The sequence below is a fragment of the Vigna umbellata genome, chromosome 1 (genome assembly GCF_029865625.1).
Source record: "Vigna umbellata cultivar VRB3 chromosome 1, Vumbellata_1.0, whole genome shotgun sequence".
NCBI classification, from domain to species: Eukaryota; Viridiplantae; Streptophyta; class Magnoliopsida; order Fabales; family Fabaceae; genus Vigna; species Vigna umbellata.
In genome coordinates this window covers 39,636,666-39,648,120 of record NC_142165.1, presented here as the reverse complement: position 1 = coordinate 39,648,120, position 11,455 = coordinate 39,636,666, and positions in this window count along the sequence as shown.

Below are 11,455 nucleotides of genomic sequence, written 5' to 3'. Positions count from 1 at the left end.
CTCATTTGAGATAATAATAATAATAATTAATAAAATCATTATTTTTTATTGATTTTCTTGGAAAAATTTGGGATCAATTTTCACTATGTAATTTACTTTTCTATTTTTGTAATAAAACTATAGTTTCAATTTTAAGAGCTGACATTGAAAATGTTATATAAAAATGGTAAATTAAAAAAGGGAAAAAAATGTTAACAGCAAACGCTTATAACTTATTTTGTATAGAATTTAATAATTCGATTAATTTGTTTCTATAGTTCATGTATTTGAAATACTGTCTTTGTCATTTCATTATTAACTGTATATAAACTGGTTACAATTAATTTGGAAGAACAAAGAAAAAATACATTTTAAGTGTAAAAACACGTTAAATTTAGACTTGCAATTTCATCAGTCTAATCCATTAATATTCGAAATATATAAAAAATAATAGACTGTCTTATATAATTAAAAGAAAATGTGAGAAAGACAAGTGTGTGAAAATAATTTAAAAGTTATACGAGTTGATATGATTCAATGTTAATTAATAATTATTATTACATAATCAATTTATGATTTTTTTAACATATGATACGGGTTAGTGTTACACAATGTATACAAGAAAAAAGTAATTTTTTTTTCATCTAATTTATTTCCTCCCTTTTACCTAAACAAAAAATATCCAAACAAAAACCCTTTTTTTTTCTTCTTCTAATATCTAAAAAACAATGTTATATAAAGTTTTTAGTTTTTACATTTATACTTTTGATTTATTTTGATTATTATACTTTTTTTAATTAAGTTCTTATTTTTATATATGGTATATTCTTAAAAAATTAATATTAATACTTTTTAAAAGTATCATTTGTCAAAATTAAAATTTGTTAAATAATTATCAATTATAATTATCCATTAATTGGACACACCATTTTTTTTACCAAAATTACTTTTTAAGATATAAGTTATCTATTACTCTTTAAAACAAGTCATAAGTACAACAGCAGAAGTAGTTTTTGACTAAACATGTGCATGAACCTCCAATATCTGTCACCAAAAGGACCCTTTTTATTTATTATTATACATATATACTTTGATACTTTGATACTTCATTTTCTTCACTTCAGTGTACTTTTTCTGTCACATTTCTCTCTTCAAAAGCCACCATTTATTGCATCGCATTCAAATAATTTGGATTTGAATGCCTTGCTTTATAACATTTATTAATTTTATAATTGAAAATAAATTATTAAAACATTATCATGATACTTTTGAGTTTATTAAAAAAAAAAATCCAATCACATAAGAAATTAACATTATTTTTTATTCAAAATTTTAAAATAATAAATTTTTAATTTAATATTTTATTTTTTCATTTATATCAAATACAAAAATTATTAAACTTACGTTTATAATTCTAATCGTTACAAAATTATTAATGATTATAATAATATTTGATATACCAAATGATCTGAGCTTAATTACATAAAGTCACGTCATCTTTTATTCAAAATTTTAAGATAATTAATTAATAAATCTTTAATTTTATACAATATTTTATTTTCTTATTTCTGTTCCATACAAAACTTAGACTGAAAATTTAAAATTCTAACATATACAACATTATTCACGAATATAATAAATATCTGGTATGCGAAATTATCCGAATCTGATATAAGAAAAGACGATGACAGAGAAGTTGGGAATAACAATAATCACTGAGCGGTGATCTTTTGTAAGTGACAGTATGGTTCTGAAAAGGACAAATATAATGGTGACATTCAGCCTTAAAAAAATTTGTGTGTCTACTAAAGAAAGAAAGAAAAAATAATTGATGTTATGTTTGATTGATTGAAAGGAAGCTGACTTCTTCACGTACAGAGAGTATTGTCTTTTATATCCACCATTGCTTCACATCCACTGCAACAAATAATGTGCTAAAAGGTTCAAACAAAAGGCTCGACTTTAACATAATCATCCAAAAGTAATTAATCAACCAATATTATATCCAAATTTTCAAAATTTAGGTAACTTGAAATATATAAAAATGAAACAATATTAGTATATAAATAAATTAAAATTAAAATTTTGTAAATTTAGTCATTTTAATCTTTGAAATAGTCCTTAACTTTCAATAAAAATTAAAATTAATTTATTTTTAAAATTTAAAATTAATTTAGTCTCTAATCTTTAAAATTGTGTAAATTTAGTTATTTTAATCTAAATTTCTTAAATTTATTTCAGATTTTCAACGTGTTTCTCAGTTAATATTTGAAAAAAATATATCAAACATAAATAATTCATATGCTATAATAAAACGTGTCTTAAAATATCAGATAAATTTATTAAAATTTATTAAAAGAATTAAATCTACGTATATTTAGAAAATTAAGAGACTAAATTGAATTAAAGTTTGAAAAAAAAAACTAATTTTAATTTTCATTAAAATTAAAAAATAAAAATATATTTAACCTTAAATAAAAAATACATAAACTTATTAGGTTAAGATTTTATATAGAATTAATCTTCTTATTCTGGATTTGTTCACAGTTTATTAATATTAAATTTTTTGAGATTTTTTTTTTTAAAAAAAAAACTTTACAATGATATCATAAATAACAACACAAAGAAATATCATTATTTACCTTAAGATTTTAAATTAAAATTAATGTTGTAATATTTTATATAAATTTACTCACAAAATTTTGATAGTGTCAAATTTTCTACCATCTCTTACAAAACCTTCACATACTATGTTATTTATACAGCAAAAATCTAATTAGGTTGTATACGTATAAAGAAGACATGAAGGTGAAGTGAGGAAAAAGAGAAGAAGAAGAGATAAAAGGTAAGAATAGAAGAAGATTTTGTGTTCATTTACCTGAAGTGGAAAAGGAGAAGGAAGGACAAGTACGTAAGAGAAGAAGATGTTGAAATTGCAACAAAAGTGTTTGTCCAACAAAACCCACACCCCTCTTAATTTGAGGAGTTTATATATAATTACATGTATGCAATTATATTTGAAATATATAGATTGGTACATGCAAAAAATAATTAATATTTGAGAGGGAAGATTGCATGGGGACCATTCTTTTTTACCCTTAAAAACCAAATTATTAGAAGTATCTTGGTTTAAGCATCAAGCATGTGTTGTTTTAATACAATGAATGAATAGTTTTAGCACAGAAGTTCAACACATGGTATTTAGGTACAAACAAAGTCTCAAATCAGATAAAATAAGAGATAATCATGTGTTTATATACATATAAAATACTTTTATTAGCAAGAAGTTTTTTAGAGTGATACCAAAAGTAAATTTGTAAAAATTTAATCTAAATTAGACAATATCTTATCAATGTAAAGATCTATGTGTGTTGAACATCTTTATAAATGGTATCAAGACCTGAAACCAAAATTAGACGAGTAATTCCCTCTGTGATAAAATGAAACCACTTAATCCGTAAGGATTTAATTGAAAGTGAACAATAGTTTTATTGGACTTTATTTGTACTCGTGTTGATTAGTTTGTTTTAGTTATTTATAAAGTTGTGTAATGCGAAAGAAAGCAGAAGGTATCTGAAAAGGAAGGAAGAAGAGAAGTGAAGAGTGGAAATGGTACGATAATTTGTTTGGTTTGGATGGTTGTCCTGTAGTTAAAATGGGGTATATAGTTTTGGTGCCACTGAAAGTGTGTGAAATGTGGGGTTGTCGGCCATGTGGTGTGCTATTAAAATAGGCAAACTTAGGAGCACTTTCCCAAACAAAAGTCTATGTTTTGTGAGTTAATAAATGAAGATGATGATGTTTCTGTGGGGCAGGTGTCTGTGTTCCTCTGCTTGGCCACACTGTGTCTATGTTTATGTCCATCACCTTATTATTATTATTATTATTATTATTATTATTATTATTATTATTATTATTATTATTATTGTTATTGATGAGTTAGGAGTTCTTTTTTAGGTAGCTAGATTAGGTTCCCTCCGTAAAAAGGGCACTGCCCTTACATTTTTGCATGCGTGATGCCCTCCAAATGCCTTCCTTCTCCCTCTCTTTTCTGTGGTCCCATGACTCTCCTGTCGTTCACTCTTTCTTTCATCTCATGACACATTGGCTTCGTGTTAGATGATCTTTCGTTCCAGAAAATTTACTGTGTTTAAGATATGAGTTTTATATTATAATAACACATATTTTCTATATCTTTATAATTTTGTTGGAGGATCATTGTATTTGCCATGTATATGTATGCCTTGTTTTTAATTTTTATATCATTTTTCAACCATAATAAACTTTATTGTGTAAGGAAATAAAAAATAGTTAAGAATAGTAATGATTTTAAAAAATATATTCGATTATTTTTTATGATTTTATTACAGTTGAATTAAAACTAAAATTTTATATTAATCGAGTTTTACTTTATAAAAACAATCGTTTTTAATTTTTTTATTATCTTTAACAACGTTCTTTAATTTTTTTATACAAATATTATATTATTAATCCAGGAAATTATGATCAAATAAGTCAACTTGAATTTTTTAATGATATTGAAATTTGATTCGTATAATAAGTTTAATTGACTAAATAAATTGGTTAATATATTTAAATCTTTTGAGAAGTGTGATACGAGATTTTTACATATAAAAAATACCAAATACTAAATATAATCAATATGCTGATAATTAACTTAAACTATGCTTTATATTGCAAGATTTGGAATACCTTATTATTTTTTATTTTATCAATGACAAGTCAAAATCACGTTAAGACATCTCTTTCAACCCAAAGTTTTAAAACTCAATGTTTGTAAGTTTTATTTTTTATACGATATCAATTTTTTTTTATTTAATCCAAAATTTGTAAGATAATAAATTTATAATTTTTTTTTCTTACATGTTCTCTGATTTTCTTATTCTCACTCAAACTCACACCTGATTCTCTAACCAAACATCCCCTAATGTAAGCCTAAGTTTCTTCTCAATTCTTTAATAGAAATAAAATATAAATATGAAGGACAATTGTTTTGGACAAAATATTCTATTGGTGGAATGAAATCATTATGGTGAGATTAAAACATAGTATGATAACTCAAGTGGATAAATCACTTTGAATTTGTATATATAATTAGAGAGACATGCAAAATGTTTATTTTTAAAAGTGTTTGACATTATTCTTTTCAATTAGATAGGCAATGTTTTAATTTCTTTTTTAATCTTATAAAAGTCCGTGATGGCAGTTGTAGAAGAACGATTTGTTAGGGTTTATCTAGAACTTCCAACGAATTACGTCGTAATCATATCTTCAATGCAATCTAAATCAACTGTTTTAATATTGCAATTTTAATTATGTTTCTCTTTTTCTTAAAACTATGAAAAAAAATATATATATTCCAAATTCCAATGATCGATCCATTGAATTTATATATACGAATATGGTTCTGATGTATTCCATATGTCCGCAATATATGTATTTATGTGTTTTGAGTTTAGGCTAAAATAGCAAAAAGAATTTTATGGGAATTTTCACCAATAAAGAACAATATTTTTTTCAAAAAAACGAGATAAATGAATGAGTTATTATTAATAATAATAATTATTATTATTATAGTTGTTGATTCCATCTCTTGTTAGAACATATAAAATGTACTCGTAAATATATGGATAAATCTATTTTGGAAAGGTAATTTGGAGTTTATTTAGATAGATTTTCTATATATAAGTATATATTTGGAGAAGGAAAAAAACGAAAGAAATTCTAAAACTAAAATTGATTAAAAAAAAGGTCTCTTTCATAACTTTTCAATAGATTTTTTTTTAATTTACGCATGGGAAATTTTAAATTACAGAAAAAAAAACATCTTTATATTATTTAATTTCCATTTCCTATAAGCGCTTCTATTTTTTTTTAACATGAATTTAATCTTCAATCAGGTTTGCTTTGACTATAAATGTATTTAACGAAGCTGGGACCTTCAACCTTTACACAGAAAAGAGTCAACTAAATTACTAAATTACACTACAGAGCTAAAATTATATCATTTATATTTTTAATATTAAATTTCATTATTTATTTGTTTAATATACGTGTGTGTGTGTGTGTGTGACACTGTGATTTATGTCACTCATCTTACATTAAAAAAAACAGCTATCAAGTTAAACCATAATGTAAAATCACATAACGAAAAATAATTTACTACATAAATGTTTTAAATAGAAATCACAAATTACAATCAAGTTGTATGAAGTTAAAAAAGAAATATCCCTTTAGTGAGTAATTAAAAAAGAAGTTAAATATATAAATACTATTATTCAATAGAAAAATAATACTATAACACATAAATTTTTCATATTCATTTGATATTTTTTTTTATTTCTTTTAAATATAATTTTTTTTATAATATTTTATCTTGTACTATGAATAAATTGAATATAAAAATGTATGATAATATTATTACTCTATTCAAAATAATTATTCATCAGATGATAACTACAACCCTAGGATTGAAGAAAACCCTAATGTTTTAGAAAGTAAACCCTAATCCGTGAGAAAAAAATAAAAGTGTGTGGCTTTATCGATTAGGCGAATGCAACGTTGAGAAAGAAATTATTGGAGTCCTAATGATTACATGAAAGAGAAAATGTGACCTTCCAAGTTCCATTGGGTCATATTCTCTAATGCCTAAGTCAAGATTCATTCTAACACTATCCCTCCAACATATCTTCTCACTCCACCCAAAAAGCAAAGATATACTTACATTTAATATATTATTTTTCCAGTAAATATCTAGCCAGTGTGCTTTTCACTTTATTTTTTAATTATTTTCTCTTTTTAACTTATAATAGTTTCCATGAATTTAATCACCAAAATTAGGGTAAATCTCTCAAATTAAGTTTCAACAATTTTTGAAAATTTTCAGAAGGGTCAATCTTCCTGTTGGATACGGTTAATGCTTAAAAAAGAATGAGTTTGAATCATAGATTGAGTAAAACACTAAAAGACTAATAATTATGACATAAAAGTAAAGTTGTTTAGAAAATGTTATCATAAAAGAAAGCAAAAGTCTAAATGGTGATGGTTTTGTAAAATGACATTTAGATTATGTTGACTGCTCATACCCATGCCACTCACTTTATTGTTCTTTCAATACATTAATCCACTTTTAATTGATCGTACAAATCACAACATCTCTTAACATTGACAATACAATAAATTAAATATTAAAATTTTATGTTTTTTAATAACTTTTTTTTTCGTAAAAAAAGTCTATCTTGATTTTTCTACTTAAAAGATTAATATTTACTATTTAATATTTACGAGAACAACTCTTGTGAAAAAAATATAAAATAAGAGATTTACGATTAAGATTATAATTTCAAAAATTGAATAATATTATAAACTTTTCTTCACTACTACAACAATAATATTATATATTTTTTAAAAGCGCTTGTTTAGTTCAAAGATTTCACTTATATGAATGATAATTACAAATGGTTTGTGACACCCACTTTGATATCGTATTCCTATAGTCAATTACCTCATTAATATTTATTTTACAATGTTTTTAGAGAAAGGCAAGAGATAAAATAAAACAAGATATATAAAATAAAAGCTAAATTTTAAAAATAGAATAAAAAATAAAATTAAAATTTAAGAAGCAAAAGATATATTTAATATCAAAATATGAATATATGAATATCAAAAGGACTGTCTGAGCTAAAAGGCAGTGGGCCCATTATAGAATTGACGAGTTCAGATACCACTCTCAAAATTTTACTTTTCATTTTTAAACGTTCTTTCTAAATTAAATAAATTTAAAATTTTGATATAGAGCGTGTATATATTTTTTATATAAAATAAAAAAGAAATTAAAAATAATTGTACTTAATATCATTAGGTATGATGCTAATTATATAGTGTTTAAACAATAAAAGTGTCGGCATAACAGAACCATAAACAGACGGACATAAATACATTTTGATTACGAAATAAGGATCACGTGATACATAAACATATTACTACAACAATTGTCTTTAATTTAATACATTTTTTTTAAATAAATTAAATTTTAGTAGCTTTAAAAATGAAGATAAAATTAGCGAGTAAGAAATTGATGTGAAGTTGTGATCGAAACGCGGAGCTTTATAAGTAGCGTATTGCCATAATAGATGTAAGACAGAAAGTGAGTTGAAAAGAAAACGATAAAGAGTGAGAATCCGAATTATGGTTTGAAACTTGAAACTACATAAAGTGTTGGCAATAGAGATTATATGCTTAATTCCCACAAGGTACCGAGATAGATTGAAAGATTCCATAACATACCAGATTTGTCGCCAAATAAAACCATTCTTGGCATCATCTTTTTCATCTATACTTCATAAAAAGCATTTTAATTTTTCGTGTCAAGAATCAGAATATTGTGTAGAGATTATCTACTGTTTTTGTTGATTCCAATGGAAAAACTCTATAAATTACCAACCATACAAAGACGAGTCACGAGTCAAAGAGTGATATAAATAGAAAGTCCGTTATACTTACGTGTAAAGTTTCAACATAATAACAAGTAATATGGCAAAATAGTTTTAAATCAACTCGGTTTAAATTAGATTGAGTTAAAAAAAATTAAAATTTCAATAGAGTCAATTTTGAGTCCAGTTCACTAAAAACCTAGTTGGTTAGAGTTTAGTTCATGATGAGTCGGATTGACTTACAAACTCACATAAATTTATTTTTTGTTTTTGTTTTTTAATTATATTTGAAGTTTAAGATTTTAGATTGTATTATATATATATATATATATATATATTATTTTGAATTGTTAAGTTTAATATTATTTTGGATTGAAACTTATTTAAATTTGAATTAGAATTTTTTTAATTAAGTGAACCTGTGAGCGAATCAGTTTAACTCAATAACTTGTGGTGAGTCAGGTTAAATTTAAATTTTTTTGGCTCACTAATGAGGGAGTCATGCTAGGTTGACTCAGTAAATAGCCAACCCATAATAAATCAAGCCGAGTTGAGTCGGATAGTCAGTTTTCACTAATCTTTATTTTTACAAGATGATAAAAGCTTAAAGTGGTTTTGCTTGGAAGAATGATTTAACTATGGTGTTGTGTGTAATACACTAATCTCACACCAAAAGTTACTTATATTCCCTAACAAGAACAAAAATAAATCACTTGGGATTAGTTAGAAACAAACAAAACTCGAATGAAAAGTTCCGCAGTTGTAGGCAAAATTAAGTTATGCATCTAACTTTTTAAACTCCTTAAACAAACACTTTTTGTTTCATAATTAAAGACATAATTTACTAGCTAAAGTTATGTGCTTTAACGGTCTTTACAAGTTACTAAATAAGTGGGTCCTTGCTCTCTACATGGAAAATGAGTCATAATTATTAATTATTAATTACAAATTAAAAGTAATTGCGTAATTGATTATATTTAATTAGTCCATTCTCCGAAAAATAGTCAAAACTGGTGGTATTTGTAAAGGTTTAACCTATAACTTCAGTTAACATTTTTTTAATATTTATAAGTGCGTGAAGGTGAAGTAAGCGTGGAACAAAAATTGACTGAGAAAAGAATTAGATGATTGATGAAAACGAAGTTTCAAAGGTGAGAAGTGAATCATACTCAAAAGGATTATACAAAAAAAAGAAAGTGTTTGAACTTTTTAATTTCTGCGTTTGTGGATGGCTGGGTTTAAGCTCCAAACTTAAAAGTAACAAATCATGATCATTTCTACGAGTAGGCCCAGTTATGTAGCCCATTTGTATGGCCCATTTTGAGTGCAAAAAATGTTGGGTGTTGCTCCCTCCACCTCCACAACCTTCTCCCTCCACCTCCCCAATTATCTTTAATTCCAATTATATCCTTAAAGTTAAAATTTTTTATTTTTATTATTTTATTATTTTAATATTTTAATATTTTAATATTTAAATATAAACTAATATAAATATACATTATTAAAATACATTAAAAAGATATTCAAAAATAATAAATCAAAATATTAAAATATCTAATAAAATAATAACAGAAACATAAAATTAAAACAAATGACATCCTTCAACGGATGTCAACATCCGTTTAAGGCGAAACGGATGTCGACATCCGTTTTGCCTTAAACGGATGTCGACATCCGTTTTGCCTTAAACGGATGTTGACATCCGTTGAAGGATGTCATCCGTTTAGGCTTCGTTTTCATTTTACGTTTTAGGGTTAAAGGATTATTGGAAAGATTATTGGAAGGATTATTGGAAGGGTTTAGGGTTTAGGATTATTGGAATGATTATGACTACGTACCTGGAGAGGAACCACGACAAGCACATTACACCACAAACACACTGCACCACGTACTGCACCGAAAGCAAGAGGAAGATTGCTTGATAATTCTTTTCACGATCACTGAGCTTTGCAGAAAAATATTTTACTCATACAAGGAACTACGTAGGTTATCAGTGAAATATGTTATAAATGAGTAAAATTAAAAAACAATAATTCTAAAAATAAAATTTTACTGAGGGACAAAATAGTAAAGGAGAGGTGGAGGGAGAAGGCTGTGGTGGTGGAGGGAGCAACACCCAAAAATGTTTCAACCACAAACAAAATCCAGAGGTTTCTCTCTACACCTCTCCACTTTTCTCCCTACACTCCCCATTTCAAAAATACCCTTATTCAACGGATTTCAAGATTCGTTAAAGCTTTCTTCAATGAATTTCAAAATTATTGAAGGATTTTTTTTTCAACAGATTTTGACATCCGTTAAAGGAAAAATATGGAATGTAGGGTTCTTTTGAAATACAAGGGTAATTTTGGAATTTTTTAGAAAATGTGGAAGTGTAGGGAGAAATGTGGGGTGGTGTAGGGAGAAACACTCCAAAATCCAAGGCTTATTCAACCTTCCATTCCAATAGTCCGATGGGTGTTGCTCCCTCCACCCCCACACATCTCTTCCTCCACCTCCCCTTTACTATTTTGCCCCTTCCTCCACCTTTCCTTTACTATTTTGCCCCTCAGTAAAATTTTATTTTTAAAATTGTTGTTTTTTAATTTTATTCATTTATAACATATTTCACTGATAACCTACGTAGTTTCTTGTATGAGTAAAATATTTTTCTACAAAGCTTGGTGATCGTGAAAAGAATTATCAAACAATCTTCTTCTTGTTCTCGGTGCAGTACGTGGTGCAGTGCGTTTATGGTGTAGTGTCCTTGTCGTGGTTCCTCTCCAGGTACGTAGTCATAATCCTTCCAATAATCCTAAACCCTAAATCCTTCCCATACTTCCAATAATCCTTTTAATATCCAAGCCTATAATCCTTGCATGAGCCGCAAAACGTAGTAAAATAAAAACGAAACGTAAAAGGAACACTGCCTATGGACGGATGACATCCTTCAACGGATGTCAACATCCGTTTAAGGCAAAACGGATGTCGACATCCGTTTTACATTTATAATACACTTTTATGCATTATTTGCTTCTAAT